This window comes from Lygodium microphyllum, chromosome 21, assembly GCF_053477565.2.
Source record: "Lygodium microphyllum isolate KBCC chromosome 21, Lygodium_microphyllum_v1.1.10, whole genome shotgun sequence".
NCBI lineage: Eukaryota > Viridiplantae > Streptophyta > Polypodiopsida > Schizaeales > Lygodiaceae > Lygodium > Lygodium microphyllum.
In genome coordinates, this window is record NC_141155.1 from 29,766,606 (window position 1) to 29,787,160 (window position 20,555).

The following is a 20,555-nucleotide window of genomic DNA, read 5'->3' on the forward strand; positions in this document are numbered from 1 at the left end:
ATCAAAACAATTGAACGCGACCCTACTTATGTGGCACCTCTTTCATTTAGAGTTTTGGCCATTACATGCAACATACACTTAGATGATCATGTATTGGCCCACCCGTACATTGACCAATTCCTCATGGAAGAGGAGTTGCACGTTGCTAGTCGCCTCAACTCCGGGGACATCTTTCATGATGTCTTGACCTACATCACTCAAGCTTCCATACAACCATGCAAACTTGATCATCATGCCTAGTTTGAATATAACCCTAACCTTTATACTTGGCTGTTGGCCAAGTAGCTCGCCCCACATAGCCCATGTGAGCCTTCCTCCTCCCCTCGCAAATCCTAAAAAGGATTCCCTTAACACTTGGAAAAAGGGGGGGAAGAGCAAATGACAACCAAGTGACGAACCAAGTGATGTAGCAAGAGGTATAATTGCTGAAAGTGATAAACTGAATTCAAATAAGAAAGAATGCAAGGAGGAAATGGATGTTGGTTGTGAATTATTTCTAGATTTCATTCCCCTGAATCCGCACGGTAAACTATCATGCACATTCTTTATTGGGTTTTGCTAGAAACGAATCGAGCTATAAATCTAATGTTGAGTTGGGTGATGACAGACACCTACCATGGCAGGACAGGGTAGACTCCCATTCATGGAAGCGAAGCTGATGAAGTATGGAATCAGCATCGAGACGCGTGGATTTAGCCAATTCACATTCAAACATACCATGAATCTAGATGAAGCCATCTTGGAAGAGCTGGCTGTGAGGAAACTGGTGGACAAATGTAACCTCCAAAAGTACATAGAGAAGGTCGGACAGGTAGTAGGACAGGCAGTAGACTACAACATGTGCGCGGATTTCTTAAGGAGCTTCAATGAATGACAGAGCTGTGGGATGGTCACAGTGAGGGCGGGTGATCAGGAAAGAAGGGTGCAAGTGCCCCTTAACACAGACATCGTCAAGAGACCCCTGGGGCTTGTGCCCAAAAAAGAAAGACGGCCCAAAAAGAGATGTGTATGCCATGTTGGGAGTCAAAAAAGAGGACGTGCACACGATTGATGGAATCAGTCTGGTTGACAATCCAGACCATGGGACGAGGATGCAAGCTAAGATGATCCATGCTCTTTTCTCGGGCCACAGATACAACACACTCATGAATAGAATCAGCGTGCCATTGTTGGAAAGCATTGCGGCAGGAGTTCTGGAGGAGGTGGACTAGAACGGCTTTGTCCAGAAAACTATCAGGAGTTCGGCTGCCCTTCTAGCTCCAGCCGCAGCACCAGCTAGTGGGAATCTCGGCCTCTACCGCACGATCCACAAGAAAGAAACCTGCCACAAAAGCCTCTACAATCAGATACGGAGGTGTCCTCACTGCAATCATTGACGAGGCTATCAAGGATGCTGGCATGGAGGAAGAGCAAGTTAAGCACCAAAGCTCACCACACCATGAGGAAGAAGGCTCGAGCAAAAAGATGACAAGCGACGAAGAAGAGCTTGAAATACCACCCACTCAAACGGCCGAGCCACAAAAGTAAATGAAGACCGGCAAGATCTAGAAAAAAAGGAGGAGAGACTGAGCAAAGAGGAGCGGACCGAGGTAAAGAGGGCTCGAAGAGAGTCAAGGAGGGCGGAGGAGCAACGACGGAAGAAGGAGGAGGAAGAACTCGAAAGAGTTAGAGAAGAGTCAGAAAAGGCAGAAGAGGAAAGGCAAAGAAGGGGGAGGAGGAAGCCAACGAGTTGAGGATGAAAGAATTGGTTGAGTTGGCAGAGGCCACTCACAGGTCTGTTGAGGAAACTCATGGAAGAGGAGAGATCAACCCCTTGAGTCCCCACCATGAGGCCGAGGCAAGTGGCAGCGCGAGAGTAGCCCCAGTGATCGTAGGCAAGGGGAAGTCATTGTTACACCCCCTGCCTTCCTCCTTCGTGCTGGTGCCAACCGACACCACAACTGCCCCGCAACCCATGCCCTCTCTGGACATGGCCCAGCTGATGAGCATGATACAGATGCTCATCAGTAAAGTGGGTGAGATTGTCCCAAAGACTGGAGTGAAAAGACCCGCCACTACAGATGCTGAGTCTAGGAGACCCGAAATGACAAAAGCTAGAAGCGTCAACCACCACAGCTCCTATTCCCATGCCACTTGGGGCGGACTACAATGCTTACGTGACAGAGCTCCTTGCATAGTTGGATAAAGCAAAGGAAGAAAAGAAGGTGGTCTTGTTGGAGCTAGAAAAGGAAAGGGAAACTTCGGCATCCTTGAGGCTCGAAGTTTCAAGGCAAGGAGCCAACTGAAAAAGGGAGGTGAAAGTGCTGCAAGATCAATTGGAGGCAAAAACGAAAGAAGCCCAGGATAACGAAAGCCGCCTGAGACAGAGACTAGAGGACGAAGAGCAAAACCTGGTGGTTGAGCAGTGGAGCTTAAAGTTGCTAGTGCAACAATATGCTGACTTGGAACAGAGAACAGCTAGACTAGAAGGGTATGGACAGTTGGCAGCTCAAGAGGGCGAACCAAGCGAGCGGCAGGAGAATACCATAGCAAAGCTACAATATGAACTCGAGGAACAAGATAGGCTGGAGAAAGAGATAGAGTTCCTAGCATGGGAAAGGTGGGCAACCCTCGTAGCAGAAGCACAAGGGCAGCAACAGGAGGCACAATGACTGCAAGGTGCGTTGGAAGTTGCCAAGGAAGACACAGAGGCCCTCATGGCCATGGCCTTCACGCAATGAAGATTGGACATTGTAGAGATCCAGAGCCACGAGCAGCTAGCGCAACAAAAGTTAGAACTAATTGCTGAGGCAGAAGAGAGGTTCAGTATTGCAAATCAAGCGAAAGAAATTACCGCTGGCTCAAAAATCCAGGGAGTGGCACCAACTCTGGGTCTTAACAAACGAATAGTAGTAGTGTGGTAACCACATTAGCAAGTGAGTTGGAAGAGGAAAGGAGAAAGATGGATGAAAGAGCCAACGCATGGGAAGAGAACAACTTTGAAAGAATTAAGTAGTTAACGGAGTGCTTGGCAGTGGCGGAGTGCGAGAGAGTGCTTGTCGAATCTAGGGCCGAAGCAGCCGATGTATGCGTCAACACACAGAGGCAAGTGTGGGAGCTTTCGCTCAACCGCCAAGACCCACGGACCGCTTATTGTTTCAAGCGTTTCAAGCAAGCTCTAATGGCTATCTCTCACCTAGCCAACATGCCGTCAATCCTACGAGTGTAGTGAGCTTACCTTGATGCTCGATCGAGTACCCTCCTCTCTCTTGCACTCCGATAGCTCCACGATCCTAGATGCTAGCGCAAGCATCCTCAAGCCTCCTCCATCTCCAAGCTCCATCCTCCATAGCCGCGCGCGCAAGAGAAGAGAAGGGAAGAGAAGAGTGTCAAGATTGTGGGAGAGAAGGAAGGAGTCTCACTTGTAGCTTTCTTGCTTGCACAATGGGGGAATACACACAAGGGTGGAGGCTGAAAACAGTTTTCCTCTTCTTAGTTGTGCAAGCCAAAAAGAAATCTCATACAAAGAAATAGAAGAACCCTATATATGGGTCTCAAAACCAAAGACAACTAACTAAGGTGGCATACTAAGTGAGCCACGAACTAGAGTAGATAAGGATAGCTGTCATCTAGCTATTATTCATGGGCGGTGTACCAACCGCATCTACAACTGACAAGTCGGTGACATAAATGCACAACGGTCACCTTGGCATATCACGAGTGGAGCTCGATATCTCAACACTCCCCCTTGAGCTCAATCCCAATTCCTGCACACCAAGCAGGTCTCTGAACTTACGCAGCTTCTCTGCGCCCAATGCCTTCGTAAATATGTCAGCTACATGATCCTCTGTGTTGACATAAACTAGATCAATAAGACCTAGTAAAACCCTCTCTCGCACATAGTGATAATGCACCTCAATGTGCTTTGTTCTAGCATGATAGACTGGGTTATTTGCCAAGTGTATACTGCTCATGTTGTCACAATAAATGACAACTGACCCATTTGTAGGCTGATGCATATCATAAAGTAGCTTATGCAACCAAGCTACCTCACATGCAGCCATTGTTGCACCCCTGTACTCGGCCTCTGTGCTCGACAGTAGGCTGTTTCTTGCTGCTCCAAGTGACTGCAGCACTCCCAAAAGAGAACATATATCCACTGGTAGATCGTCTATCAGAAATACTACAAGCCCAATCAGCATCAGTGTATCCATGCAGCTGTATCTGAACCCCAGTGTCATAAAATAGTCCATACTGTAATGTGGACTTCACATACCTGAGTATGCGTCTAGCCGCATCCAAATGCGGTTTCCTTGGAGCCTGCATAAACTGACTTACCAGTCCAACAGCATAGCTCAAATCTGGCTTGGTAATAGTCATATAAATCAAGCTTCCTACTATGCGTCTGTACATAGTAGGGTCTTCCAGAAGCTCACCTGCATCTGCGTTCAGCTTCACATTCTGCTCCAAAGGAACTTAGATAGGCTTACAGCCTGTCATCCCATATTTGGATAGCATGTCCAGTAAATATTGCCTCTGCAAGAGCTGTATCCCACTTGGTGATCTAATCACCTCAATGCCCAAGAAATAACGCAGCTCTCCCAAATCCTTCATCTCAAACTTCTGCTTCAATAGCATTTTCACATGAAGGATATCTTCATCACTGTCACCTATCATAATCAAATCATCAACATAAATGACAAGTAGCATAATACCTTTCTCTGTTTTTCTCACATAAAGTGAGAAGTCTGCCTTGGAAATCTGAAAGCCAATAGTGACAAGATATTGTCCTATCTTGTCAGACCATGCTCTAGGTGCTTGCTTTAAGCCATACAATGCTTTCTTCAACCTGCAAACAAACTCAGGATGAACAACATGCACATAACCTGGTGGCTGCTCCATATAGACCTCTTCTTGCAAATCACCATGCAAGAAGGCATTCTTTACATCCATATGATGTAAAGACCATTCCTTTGATGCAGCCATAGCAATGACTGCTCTTATGGTTGCCATCCTTGCAACTGGACTGAATGTTTCTTCATAAAGAAACATAATCAATGCCATATGTTTGTGCATACCCCTTGACTACTAATCTTGCCTTGTATCTGTTCACAGAACCATCTGCATTGTGCTTCACCTTATAAACCCACTTATAGCCAATTGCATTCTTACCTTTAGGCAAAGGTACCAATTCCCATGTAGCATTTGCTTCCAAGGTATCCATTTCTTCATCCATGGCTTTCTCCCATTTTTCTTTTCCCATGGCTTGCTCAAAAGAAGTTGGTTCTAGTTCCTGTATCACTTTGACCATATATGCATAGTGAATGGCTGTAAATTCAACATATTTCAGTCTATCCACAGGATACCTAGCTCTGGTAGACCTGCACAAAGTAGGTTCACTCCCAGGTGCTCTCAAAACATACCTGGTCTTCCTTACTCCAGGTGTAACAATAGAAGGAATACCCAACTCATCATCAATGCTCTGTTCTGAGCCACTGGATTCACCATCCACATAAGAGTGCCCTGCATTCACATCAAACATGGGCTGATCTACCTTCTCTTTTCCTTTTCGTGATACCTGCATACCACTATCTGCATTGCTTTGAGAAGATTCTCCTGATCTCAATCTGCCTGTCCATGGCAAAGAATGTGAACCACTGCTAGAGGACGCTCCAGGTCCACTAATATTTTGTGACTGCTGCTGTGAATTCTGTGCAGCATTACCATTTTGTGCATCTACATCATCAATCACATTTACTGGTTTATACCAGCTACTCATCTCATCAAAAACAACATCTCTGCTCACTGTAAATTTATGAGTAGAAGGGTTATAGCATCTATACCGTTTCTGTTTGCAGAGAGTAACCAATAAAGATGCACTTCTCAGCTTTGGATCCAACTTGGATCTCAACTCATCTGGCACATGAACATAGGCAATGCAACAAAAAATTTTCAAATGAGAAATATCTGGTTTCCTACCAATATACCTCTCCTCTGGAGTCATCCCATGTATTGCTGCAGTGGGAGTCCTGTTCATTATGTAGACTGCTGTAGCAACTGCTTCAGCCCAGTAAAAATCTGGCAAGTCTTTTTCGTTGAGCATGGCACGAGATACCTCTCCAATATGCATGTTTTTCCTTTCTGCAATTCCATTTTGTTGTGGGGTATGACTGCATGAATATTGCTGCTTTATGCCATGCTCTTGCAGGGACCTTGCAAACTCATTTGAGAGGTACTTTCCCCCTCCATCTGACCTTAGGCATTTTATTTGCAGGCCTGTTTCTTTTTCAACCATAGCTTTAAGAGTTTTGAAATGCTCAAAAACTTCACTTTTCTTTTTCATAAAATACAACCAAACTTTTCTGCTATAGTCATCAATAAAAGTGACAAAATAATGACAGCCTCCAAAAGATGCAGCTTTAGTAGTCCACACATCAGAGTGTATTAATTCCAATGGCTTCTTACTCTCTTGAACATGTCTAGGAAATGGTTTCCTTGCCTGTTTTCCAAATTGGCAGGCTTCACATACCTTATGCATTTCTGTAATCTTGAATTTAAGCAATCCTACAACAATATTTTGGGTCTGCATTGATTTAAGTCGTTGTACATTAACATGACCAATGCGTTTATGCCAGATATCAATATCTGCAACTACACCGGTCCCATGTGCAAACATTGCTGCACTCAATTCAGACATGTCTGCATCCAATGTAAACATTCTGTCCTTCTTCTTTCCTTTTGCTATCAAGCGACCTTTATTTTTCATATCCTCAACAAAGCATCCATGAGGATTAAATCTGACCTGCAAGCTCTGCTCAACCATTTGACCAACAGAAACTAGATTCTTGGTGATATTCGGGACATGAAATACATCGGACATGTATTTCTTTTTCCCATCCTGCATAGACAAAGGAATTTTTTCAATCTGCACAATAGGATGTGCAGTATCATCACCAGTCTCCACAAATCTTGGTTTTTCCATTTTCCTTGCATCCTCCATCCATTCTGCATGACCTGTCATGTGGTTTGATGCACCTGAGTCAACATACCACACATCGTTGCTTTCTTTTGCACTTGTCACAGAATTGTTCATGTGCTGCACCATAAACAAATGCTCATTTCTGTCATCATCACCCTATCTGCTAGAAGATGCATAATTCCCTTGTTGCAATTTCCCATTCATGATGTCATTCTTCTTTTTATAGCAGTCTTGAGCCATATGAACCATTTTACCACAGTAGTAGTATTCAATATTGCTGTTTGCATTTTGGCCTCTTTGCCATCCACCACGACCTCTTTGGCTCCCCCTGCCTCTAGAGTTACCATGTCCTCCTCCATACGACTGGTTTTCTTGAGTTTGCTGCATATTCTGATTTCTACCACGGCCTCCAAATCGGCCTCCTCTACCTCTGCCTCTACCTCTTCTAGCATTTGAGTAGAAGACAATTTCTTTTGAAGTTCCTCCTGAAGAAGATGCACCACCATTTGTCTGCTCCTCAGAAATTAATAGAGCAATCAACTCCTCAAAATCAGGAAATCTTTCACGAACTGAAATGGATGTCTGAAACTGTGCATAATCCTTTCCTAGACCATTCAAGGTCACAGAAACTAAATCATCATCTTCCACTGGTGACCCAATGGAAGCAAGTGCATCTGCAATCTTCTTCACCTTCATGTGGTAGTCATTGATGCTCATACTTTCTCTTTGCACATTATGCAACTCTTGCTTGAGTTGCATTTTCCTGGCTTGCGTATTTGTGCTATACATTTTTGACAAAGTATCCCATGCCTCCTTTGGCGTACTTGCATCCTGAATATGCACAATCATAGAGTCTGAAATACTGATAGAGAGCTAGTATATAACTTTCCTGGCTCTCTCATGCCATGCTTTGAATGCCTACATTTGCTGTTGATTGGGAACATAAGGAAGAACTAGTTCTTCTTCATTTCCTGCAATAAATTCCCAATATCCTTTTCCCATAAGGAAATTCGTCATTCTAAACTTCCATGCTTGGAAGTTGTTCTTGTCAAGCTTTTCAGTTACAATCTGTGAAAGAGAATCAGACGCCATTACAAAATATTGCAAAAAATTCTGTCACTGTAGAGAACACAGCTTCAGCCTCACAAGGGCAAATCTGCAAAACTGACGAAAGTGGTATTTAACCACACAGTCACTTCCTAGTGACGATTTTGCATCAACAGGCAACAAGGATGATTCTGTAACTCCCAATGTCTCTGCGCACAGGCATATGATGCAATTTCTACAGTAACTTTTCACCGACCTGTAGAACAGTGGCTGCACAGCATAAAACTGGGCCTTTTCCTGAGTGCGTGCAGAAAATTTCCGCCTCCAAAACAGGCCCCGAAATGGCCTCAAATAAAAAAAACTGGGTCGCCAAGGGCTAAAGCCCTATCCCACAGCATATATTGCCCTCTTGCTTCACCGCGAAGGGCGTCTCAACCAGAACATCACGAGCTTGGCTTGCTTTCTTGAGCTCCTTACCACGAACAAGGCTCTGATACCATGTCAAGATTGTGGGAGAGAAGGAAGGAGTCTCAGGGGAGCACAACCCGGCTTGAGAGGGAAATTTGCACACCCCTCAAGTATCGGATCCCACGCATTTAAAGTATGGGTGCATGTACCACTTCAAACACACAAGAATTCAGTCTACAACATGATGTAATTGCATTGGTTTCAATTCCTTAACCTCTCCATGTATGTGGATGGAGTATCCAACAATGCCAAGCTGAATAAGTATATATTTGGGCTTGAATCTTCTCTATCTTCAGAAGTGGGAGGTATGAAACCATCCTCTTTACAAGCTCCCATACAATTGGCTGAAAGGTATGGTAAAAAATATAAGTTTTTTCATTAAAGAACATGGCAATATTTTCAGCCAAATCACTTGGTAGTCTGCATTGTGCGGCTTCGTGGCCGAACCTCCCGCAGTTGGCGCAAGGTCTTGACCTAGGGTCTTTCTTGACACTCGACCGGCAAGTGGTTTCCTCCACAGTACACGCACTAGATATGCAGGCGCGTTGGTCGTCTCAGCATGTCCTGTATCTTGGTTAATTCCATCCTGACCTCCGCCAGGCCTTGGTCTGTCTCGCTGGCTTTCCCCTTATCTTGAGGTGATGGGTTCGACCGCTCACTAGAGCTGGCGTTCTCTCTAAACTCCGCGGGTTGGTTTCTTCTAGGTTTGAGCTCCTGGAGCTTCGCTCTTTCAGCTGGTCATCGACTCTGATGGCTTCCTCAAAAACCCTAGCCACCACGTCTCGTTGCAAGCTTGAGTTGCCTGCCAGTGCCTTATATAACTCCTCATCTAGAATTCCGCTGATGAATACAGTCGAGATTGCCCTGTCAGTCGGTCGCTCGCCTAAGGGGATTCTTTTAAAGAGGCTTCTCACGTGGGTCACATAGTTGCGGATGCCCTCCTTCTCCTTTTGTTTGACGTTCATTAAGCGTATTGGCAGGTTGTCGGAGTATCCAGGCTTGGAAAACCTCTTGACGAAGAGGTCCTTGAGGTTATTGAACTTGGCTTGTTCTATGGCATCTAGGCTTGTATACCACGTCCTACCCTTATCGCTTAAGCAAAGTCCAAATGCTTGCGAACGTTGAGTCTGGTCGTTGAGGCCATTGGCTTCGCAGACTTGCTCAAACTTCTCGACAAAGCTGTACGGATTGTCATGAGGTTGGTACTTGTTGAGTTGCTTGGTGACAATCGGTATTTTGGCCTGGCTCTTTGAGCCCTGGTTTGCCCCTAATCCTGCAAGCAGCGACGTCGCTAGTGCAGTGGCACTGTGCTCTATTGCGGTGTTATCGAGCAGCCATTTCATGAGGAGCTCGCTCAGCGTCAGGTCTCCCTCTAGTGCTCTTTCCTGGTCCGTTCGGTTCCGTCCAGCCAAGTTTAGCACTCGATGCACCTCATGCAGCTCCATGCTTTGCCTTAGGCTCCTGGCTTGTTGATCCCTATTATACTCGGCTATGCCTTGCAATGCCTTGTGGGCTAGCCTTCTCTCCTCCTCTAGGTCTGCAATGATTTCATCTACCGTTCTGCCATGGAGCTCGTACCGGGCATGCACATTGTAACTGCTCACCATTTGCTGTATAGCATCTGGGAATGCGCTCATGTCAAGCTCCTCGGTAAACTGATGGTCTGAGCCTTCCTCCGTCATGGTCGGATTCTTGTGCCTCGCTGTGCTGTTGATCAGGTTAACTAGTCGTGATAGGTCCTTGTTGTTGGCGCTCCTTGCTTGGTTCTCTTCTATGCTTTGCATGTCTGTCTACGTCCTGGGTCCTCTCTTATTGGTGGGTTCCTTGAGCGATTTATCTGAGTGAGTTCCCTTAATTACTGAATACAATTCTTAATTTACCGCCACTCGGTGAGTGTGTTGTTCCTCGTGCACTTGTGCCCAATCATGCTTTCAGTTTCCTTAAGTGTACTTCAAGTGCAAAATTCAACGTGAGTGTAGCAAGCAATTCCCTCGGCGCCCCACTCATTCTTACTCGTTTCTGGCCTGATAGGCTTGTAGGTCCATTTTCCGGCCGTTTAGTCAGGGTTTAGGGTTCCTTGTTTGTTTCCTTGTTCACTTCTAATTGATCAGGTCTTCGTGGTTCAACGACTTGCGCTCTAGTCCGTGGATCCCTCAACTGTCTACCACCCATCGCTAAGCGGCTGTGTACTACAACTTCTCTTATCCCGGGTGCCAGAATCAAGTTCTGAATGCCCAAAGGATTTCGACAAGTTGCGCTAATGCACGTTTGCCGGTCGGGTTAAATTTTTGACAACTTTGACAAAAAGCTGCATTTGGACCAAGTGGTCCGAATTGCAGGGTCCGAGTGGGTCACTCGGACGGGCCAAATGGCATGGGGTCAAGGGCCGAATCTCCAAATCTGGATCGGATGATTTTTACTCAGATGGGCCGAATGGCCGGTTTGACCGATTCGGACAGGCTAAGTCAGACAGGTCGAACCGCAGTTGGCCGAGGGTGGAATCCCAGGTGTGGCCGAGTTCTGATTTTGGAATTCGGACGGGTCGCTCGAACGGGCCGAATGGCACAAGGCCGAGTGTGCCACGTGGTCAAAAAGTTCTGGCTCGGACGGTCCGAGGAAGGTCACTCAGACGGTCCGAGTGTCGACTAGGGTTCCGGTCGAGTGGCCGAATGGCAAGGGGTCGAAGGTTGATTCTGGGCCTCCGCCTGGAAGCAATAGCTCGGACGGGCCGAAAACGGCGCTATGGAAACAGCGCAATGCCGATCTTGCCTGGTTCTTATGATTCACTCAACCATTACAAGCACACACCTCCAGATACCATCTAGGGGGTTTGAGGGAGGGATTCATATACCTGAATGGATCGGTGAGTGCGTCGGTGCTGCGATCGAATCACATGGCTTGGGGCTTTCTAGCTCTCTCTCTCTCTCTTTCTCTCACACTGAAATGGTACAAATGAGTTCTCTTTTGGCCTCCCGGTTCTTATATGCCATCCCAACTGTGGCGTTGACACCCTTGATCCCTCTCTTGTCGATCTTAGTCCTCACTAGCAAGCATTTTGCGCATTTGCATGACTTTTTCCTTGTTTTTCCCCTGTTTCAAAATAGTGAACCCTACCCTTTTCCGGTTCGATCTCTTAGCTCTAACCTACGCTAAATGCAACAAAAATCGAAGGCAAAAAATTGGAATAGATTCTCCATGCTTTCCAATAATCAAACAACCAAAATATCCAAAATACTTACTTGTTCCGAAGATTAAAAGCACCCAACTTCCTACCTATCTCAAGCTCCGTTTCGGGGATGAATACCCTACTTCGATGCTCGATGTGAGGCGCGCAAGTGCTCAAGCTTGAATTCGTTGGTCCCGGCAAGCAGAACCAAAATGTGGGAGCTTTCGCTCAGCCGCCAAGACCCACGGACTGCTTATTGTTTCAAGCGTTTCAAGCGAGCTCTAATGGCTATCTCTCACCTAGTTGACGCGCCGTCGATCCTACGAGTGTAGTGAGCTTACCTTGATGCTCGATTGAGTACCCTCCTCTCTCTTGCACTCCAGTAGCTCCACGATCCTAGACACTAGCGCAAACATCCTCAAGCCTCCTCCATCTCCAAGCTCCATCCTCCATAGCCGCGCACGCAAGAGAAGAGAAGGGAAGAGAAGAGAAGACAAGGAGAGGAGATGGTGAAGAGCTTCACCCTCTTGATCCCTCACCCTCACACACACTCACTCCCTCACACTCTCACATTTCCTCTCTCAAGAGCACACACAAGCAAGAAGGAGAGAAGAAGAGAAGAAGAAGAGGACTCCTTTTGCCACACACCAAAGAATGAGCTTCTCATTTATTTTTCAACTTTATATACAAAACCCTAAATCCCTTTCGGACGGTCATCCCCTTTTCCTTTTTTACATGGCCGGCCATAGCCTAGGCCCTCTTTCCCATTTCCCACCATTCTAATTTACCCTATTCCCACTAATGCATACACTTTGCACAGGAGTGAGCCTGGCACTCTTTTACACAGATTTAGGAGCGCTCCCATATTTTAATGGTGCGCCTTTTCCTCTTTTATTGCCGTGGCCCAACACCGAAGCCTCTTGAGAGTTGTGTCCAAATATTTGAATTTTTCAGGGATTGGTTGCCAGTCAAGGCGCCTTTTTTGCTCTTGCGCCTTTTTTGCTCTTTTTCCTTCTTCCCAGTTTCTACTCCTCTGTGTTGTGGTAACGTGGTCGAAAACATGGTAACAGCAAGCCTTTCTCAGCATCGTGCTACATGTCACCCAAGCAGAGGGCAATGATTCAATGGAGAGGGTGAGAAGGAAGCTGGAGTTGACTACCCGAGTGCTAAGATATGGCCTTTAGGAATGGGAGCTTCCCACCGACATGGGAATCACCAAGGAGTAGCAATTCCACTACCTACGCCATGCCGGCCTCTCCACCATTGAGCTCAAGAAACTAGGGTTCGAAGAATAGGAGTAGCCCGCACCACCACCATAGGTGACCCCAGTAGTGGCCCAACAGAATGCCGAAGAGGGCCTGGACTTGGAGCAGGATGCCGAAGAAGAACAACGAAGAATGCCCAATCCGCCTATACCAGACCTCCCACCAGAAGAGCCCAAAGATGCCCACATGCCTGAGCGCATTGTGGCAGCTAGAAGAAGAAGGCAGGAACTGGCAGAGGACGCACAACGCAGAGCACGGTCACTACCCAGACAATTCCCTGACTAGCCAGTGCCACTATGAGGGGATCCCAACCCTATCGATTGGCCTCAGGAATTGATCATATGGCATGACCGGAGTTCCAGAGGAGACCATTTGAGCTCTCATTTGCCTATCCACGCTCGCTGGACCGTGCGTTGCCTCTAGGCATCCTATCTAAGATCAAGGACCTGGCCAATGACCTGGCGAACAAATGGATAGAAGAGAGGAACCTTATTATAGCCAGATGGAGGCAAGAGCTTGCTGATTACTAGCAGGACAAGGTGAACTGAGTTTCCAAATCCGTCCAAGGCTACGAGCCATAGCCAAAGTGGCGGAGGAGTTGGGATGCCAATTTTGATGCCTGGATTGCCTTATGATGCAGCTCATTTCTCGAAGAACGTAATGACCCCCCCTACATGCCCTACCCCCGTAGGCATGGAGTTGATTATGACCGCACTATTCATGGGGATTTTGATTTTCCTAGAATAAATAATGTAAATGTCCGAACTGCCGAGGAATGCCTAAATTTTAGAGTAGAGGATCTCCTTCCATCCATCAAAAGCTTCCTCGCGGACTTTTCTTCTTGCCCGGATCCCACCTTCCTAACCACCTGCAATTATCTTAGGTGATCAAATTCCTATTAATGTAGAGGCCTACAGCCGAGGAAGCCCACCTTCCCCCCTCTTTTTTGACATCAATCTAGGAATAGATAATAGGGCTATGACTAGATTAATGATGAGGGCAATCCTGCTTCCCTCCTTTTGCCTAGAAATTTTAGAGAATATGAATGATACCCGCTTCAGGAGGTGTAACCATCCCTTTTTGTCATCTAGACCTCTGAAAGCCCGGGCCACTATTAAAGAATACCTACAAAGCTGCACCTTTCTATCCCAATGCCGTTCTTCAGCTAAAGGTGATATGCACTAGCCAAAACGCCTTCTATGTATACAATCTTCAAAAAAGAAAAAAAGAAAAAAAAAGAAGAAAAGAAAAAAGAGAGGCACGAAGCCTCACTTTGCTCACCACACCTAGGGTTCACCCCTAGCCCCTCTCCCCACTTCATGCTTAGGGCACATCAAGGGCAGGACTTCTAGACCTGTCACCCTAAGCTCTGCAGTGCACCTCCAACAACACACGAACTGGGTCCTCAAGTGTGGGACATTACCGAGGGCCTTAGACCCATCTCCCAGTTCCACTACACATGCACTTACACCACACCGTGAGACAGACACACCCCTTAGGGAGTGCACAACTTTCTCTTGCAGGATGTTCGTAACTCAGTTGGGACCCAACATTGGCATAGATCTTGGAACCACGTGTTCTTCAATTGATTACCGAGCCCCGATTTTGACAGTCATAGCAGAAAAAAAATTCCAACTGTGTAACAAAGGCCGAGCATCTTCATGAAGATCAAAGCACGCCGGAATCTCTCTAAATCATCAGGAATCAACACTCCATCATCTCTCATTCACAGCACCACCTTTTTAATTGTGGTCATCTACCCGCCAATTCCACTTAGCACCAACCCCAACTACCCTGCTGCTCCCCACCCCAGTGCCATGGGACTGGCACTCCTCTAGGAGGGGGGTAATGTTTACCGCAGCACAGAGGAATGAAAAATGGAGCAAAAGTGCGGGAAAAATGGAAGAAGGAGATAGCCAAAAAGGCACAGGACAAAGGAAGGAAAAGGCACCCTCGATGGAGGTCAAACCCTGAAAATTTGAATGACGGTGTCACTTTGAGAAAAGAAAAGAGTAAAAGTGCGCCATTAAATATGAAGGCGCTCCCAAATCCTTGTAAAAAGAGTGCCGGGCTCACTCCTGTGCAAATTGCATGCATTAGTGGCAACGGGATAAGTTAGAACAGTGGAAAATAGGAAAAGAGGGCCTAGGCTAATAGCCGGCCATGTAAAAAGCGAGGATGACCACCCAAAAAGTAGGGCATGTATATAAAGTTCAAAAGTGAATGAGAAGTTCATTCTTGTGTGTAGCCAAAGCTTCTTCTTCTTTCTCTCTTATTTCTTGCCTTCTTGCTTGTGCTTGAGTGAGGGAGTGTGAGGGAGTGAGGGAGTGAGTGTGTGAGAGTGAGGGATCGTGGAGAAGAAGCTCCCCATCTTCTCTCTTCATCTTCTCTTCTTCTCTTCTCTTCTCTTCTCTTTGCGCGGCTATGGAGGATGGAGCTTGACGGAGGGGGCTTGAGGTTGCTTGAGCTTGCCACAAGGATTGTGGAGCTATCAGAGTGCAAGAGAGAGGAGGGAACTCAATCGAGCATCAAGGTAAGCTCACTACATCCGTAAGGTAGGCATTGCACGTTGGCTATGTAAGAGGTAGCCATGGTCGCTCAGCTTGAAACGCTTGATGAATAAGCGGTCCATAGATCTTGGGGTAGAGCTCCGTAGCTCCCCTCCATAGAACAACTGATCCTTCTTGCATTTGTACATGTTGCCAACATATAATTCATTTTCATTTCTAGAGGTGCTTGGTTATTCCTTAGTTTTTAGCTACTTTTCCTCCTCTAACAGTAATGCTTGGATATCAACAAGTTTAGGATTTGGCATGTTGATTAAAGTTGTTGATACATTATTATATTCAGGAGGCAAACTCTTAAGTAGAACACCGATGCAAACATCTTCTTCCATTTTAATGTTGATTCCTACAAGTTGGGTTAGAAGTCCTTCCATGTAATTTAGATGCGTGGCAAGTGATGTGCTGGACTTCATTTCAAGTGTGAAAAACTCAATCAGGAGACATACGTTGATAATTTAGACTGTGCACTGAACAAAGTGTCAAGTCTCTACCATGTATCCTGTGAGGTCTCACACTTATCCACATGGTGGATATAGATGTTGTCTAGCTTCAGTTTGATAATGGCCTAAGCCTTATCATCGTTCTCTGCCAAGTGACAAGAAGATCTGCATCACAAGGCTTCATTTTTTTTTCTAGTGGTAATGGCCCAAAGGCCCTTCTTCATCAGGATGAGTTTGATGCGAGTCTGCCAGGTGTGAAACTTGACTTCTTTGAAGCGAGTAGTTGGAGAGTCTTTGCCCATGTTAGACTTGCGGGAACTCATGAAGACATTGACATTGACAAGGACAAATTGTTACACAAGTGAATTTGGCTCCAAAATTGAGACTTGGACTTATAAACACAATCTTGTGTATTGACAGTGACATGACACTTTACTGGAAAGAAAGAGTACTACCATTGCATTAGAAAAAGAGTACAACTACAATGCTTTATAGGATTTGAGTGATGGTACTTTCTCCTACTGTGTATATGGGATTTTGGTCCTGAGCCCTTACTGCTCCTCACAAAGGGACTAAAGTAGGTGTGATTGCAAACATTTCAACACCCCTCCTTAATCACAACCAAAAGTACAAAGCGTATAGAGGCTTTAGTGAAAGCAAGACCTACAAAGTGTGAGCACACCATAAACATGGCAAAACACCAGAGGCTATCGCAGAAAAAGGCTAAGTGTGGGTACCACAAACATGATGCACATCCAAAGGCTGTAGTAGGGGCCTCACAAAGTGTATAGAGGCTGTAGTACAAGGCTAATTTAGGAGTTTACAAGTTTATGTTTGAGGCATTAGGACTAGGAAATACAAAACTAAAAAAGTCTATCTAAATAGAAGGACTGATGAGGTTTGTCCTTCTCCTCGTGGTCTTTTTCTTCTTCTTCTTCCTTTGCTCCGTTTTCTTCTTCTTTTTTGACTATAACTAGATAGGCCTTTTGGAACCTCTTTCTGGTGTGGCAAAACTTCTCAGTGTGTCTGCTCCTTTTACAGAAGTCTCAAAACAACTGATTCTTCTTGCCTTTGTACTTGTTTCCAAGATATAATGCATTTTTATCTCTAGAGGTGCTTGGTTCTTCCTTAGTTTTTAGCTTCTTTTCCTCCTCTAACAGTGATGCCTGGATATCAACAAGTTCAAGATTTGGCATGTTGATTAAATTTATTGATATATTATTATATTCAGGAGGCAAACTCTTAAGTAGAACACCGATGCAAACATCTTCTTCCATTTTAATGTTGATTCTTAGAAGTTGGGTTGGAAGTCATTGCATGTAATTTAGATGCGTGGCAAGTGATGTGCTGAACTTCATTTCAAGAGTGAAAAACTCAATCAGGAGACTATATTTTGATAATTAAGATTGTGCAGCAGTGAACAAAGTGTCAAGTTTCTTCCATGTATCCTGTGAGGTCTCACAGTTATCCACATGGTGGATATAGCTGTCGTCTAGCTCGAGTTTGATAATGGCCTAAGCCTTATCAATGTTCTTTCCCAAGTGATAGCAAGATCCGCATCACAAGGCTTCTTTTCTTTTCCAGTGGTAATGGCCCAAAGGCCCTTCTTCATCAGGATGAGTTTGATGCAAGTTTGCCAGGTGTGAAACCCTACTCCTTTGAAGCGAGTAGTTGGAGAGTCTTTGCCCATGTTAGACTTGCGGGAACTCATGAAAACATTGACCCTGACAAGGACAAATTGTTACACAAGTGAATTAGGCTCCAAGATTGAGACTTGGACTCATAAACACAATCTTGTGTATTGATAGTGACATGACACTTTACTAGAAAGAAAGAGTACTATCATTGCATTAGAAAAAGGGTGCAAGTACAATGCTTTATAGGATTTGAGTGGTGGTACTTTCTCCTACTGTGCATATGGGATTTTGGTCTTGAGCCCTTACTACTCCTCACAACGGGACTAAAGTAGGTGTGGTTGCAAATATTTCAACACCCCTTCTCAATTACAACCAAAAGTACAAAGCATATAGAGGCTTTAGTGAAAGCAAGACCTGCAAAGTGTGGGCACACCATAAACATGGAAAAACACCAGAGGCTATCGCAAAAAAAGGCTAAATGTGGGTACCACAAACATGATGGACATTGAGAGGCTGTAGAGGGGCCTCACAAAGTGTATAGAGGCTATAGTACAAGGCTAACTAAGGAGTTTACAAGTTTATGCTTGAGGCATTAGGACTAGGAAATACAAAACTAAAAAAGTCTATCTAAATAGAAGGATTGATGAGGTTTGTCCTTCTCTTGGTGGTCTTCTTCTTCTTCTTCAACCTTTACTCCGTTTTCTTCTTATTCTTTGACTGTAACTAAATAGGCATTTTGGGACCTCTTTCTGGTGTGGCAGAACTTCTCAATGTGTCTACTCCTTTTGCAGAAGTCACAAAACAGCTGATCCTTCTTGCCTTTGTACCTGTTGTGAACATATATAATGCATTTTGATCTCTAGAGATGCTTGGTTCTTTCTTAGTTTTTAGCTTCTTTTCCTTCTCTAACAGTGATGCATGGATATCAACAAGTTCAGGATTTGGCATGTTGATTAAAGCTGTTGATACATTATTATATTCAAGAGGAAAACTCTTAAGTAGAACACTGATGCAAACAAATTCTTCCATTTTAATGTTGATTCTTGCAAGTTGGGTTAGAAGTCCTTGCATGTAATTTAGATGCGTGGCAAGTGATGCGTTGGACTTCATTTCAAGCATGAAAAACTCAATTAGGAGACCATACTTTGATAATTTAGATTGTGCACTGAACAAAGTGTCAAGTCTATTCCATGTATCCTGTGAGGTCTCACATTTATCCACATGGTGGATATAGCTGTCGCCTAGCTCCAGTTTGATAATGGCCTAAGCCTTATCAATGTTATTTCCCAAGTGACAGCAAGATCCGCATCACGAGGCTTCTTTTCTTTTCCAGTGGTAATGGTCCAAAGGCCCTTCTTTATCAGGATGAGTTTGATGTGCGTTTGCCAGGTGTGAAACCCGACTCCTTTGAAGCGAGTAGTTGGAGAGTCTTTGCCCATGTTAGACTTTCGGGAACTCATGAAGACATTGACATTGACAAGGACAAATTGTTACACAAGTGAATTAGGCTCCAAGATTGAGACTTGGACTCATAAACACAATCTTATGTATTGATAGTGACATGACACTTTACTAGAAAGAAAGAGTACTATCATTGCATTAGAAAATGAGTGCAAGTACAATGCTTTATAGGATTTGAGTGGTGGTACTTTCTCCTACTGTGCATATGGGATTTTGGTCCTGAGCCCTTACTACTCCTCACAACGGGACTAAAGTAGGTGTGGTTGTAAATATTTCAACACCCCTTCTCAATCACAACCAAAAGTACAAAGCATATAGAGGCTTTAGTGAAAGTAAGACCTGCAAAGTGTGGGCACACCATAAACATGGCAAAACACCAGAGGCTATCGCAGAAAAAGACTAAGTGTGGGTACGACAAACATGATGGACATCGAGAGGCTGTAGAGGGGCCTCATAAAGTGTACAAAGGCTGTAGTACAAGGCTAAGTAAAGAGTTTACAAGTTTATGTTTGAGGCATTAGGACTAGGAAATACAAAACTAAAAAAGTCTATCTGAATAGAAGGACTGATGAGGTTTCTCTTGGTGGTCTTCTTCTTCTTCTTCTTCAACCTTTACTCCATTTTCTTCTTCTTCTTTGACTGTAACTAAATAGGCATTTTGGGACCTCTTTCTGGAGTGGCAGAACTTCTCAATGTGTCTACTCCTTTTGCAGAAGTCACAAAACAGCTGATCCTTCTTGCCTTTGTACCTGTTGTGAACATATATAATGCATTTTCATCTCTAGAGATGCTTGGTTCTTTCTTAGTTTTTAGCTTCTTTTCCTTCTCTAACAGTGATGCATGGATATCAACAAGTTCAGGATTTTGCATGTTGATTAAAGCTGTTGATACATTATTATATTCAAGAGGAAAACTCTTAAGTAGAACATTGATGCAAACAAATTCTTCCATTTTAATGTTGATTCTTGCAAGTTGGGTTAGAAGTCCTTGCATGTAATTTAGATGCGTGGCAAGTGATGCGTTGGACTTCATTTCAAGCATGAAAAACTCAATTAGGAGACCATACTTTGATAATTTAGATTGTGCACTGAACAAAGTGTCAAGTCTCTTCCATGTATCCTGTGAGGTCTCACATTTATCCACATGGTGGATATAGCTGTCGCCTAGCTCCAGTTTGATAATGGCCTAAGCCTTATCAATGTTATTTCCCAAGTGACAGCAAGATCCGCATCACGAGGCTTCTTTTCTTTTCCAGTGGTAATGGTCCAAAGGCCCTTCTTTATCAGGATGAGTTTGATGTGCGTTTGCCAGGTGTGAAACCCGACTCCTTTGAAGCGAGTAGTTGGAGAGTCTTTGCCCATGTTAGACTTTCGGGAACTCATGAAGACATTGACATTGACAAGGACAAATTGTTACACAAGTGAATTAGGCTCCAAGATTGAGACTTGGACTCATAAACACAATCTTATGTATTGATAGTGACATGACACTTTACTAGAAAGAAAGAGTACTATCATTGCATTAGAAAATGAGTGCAAGTACAATGCTT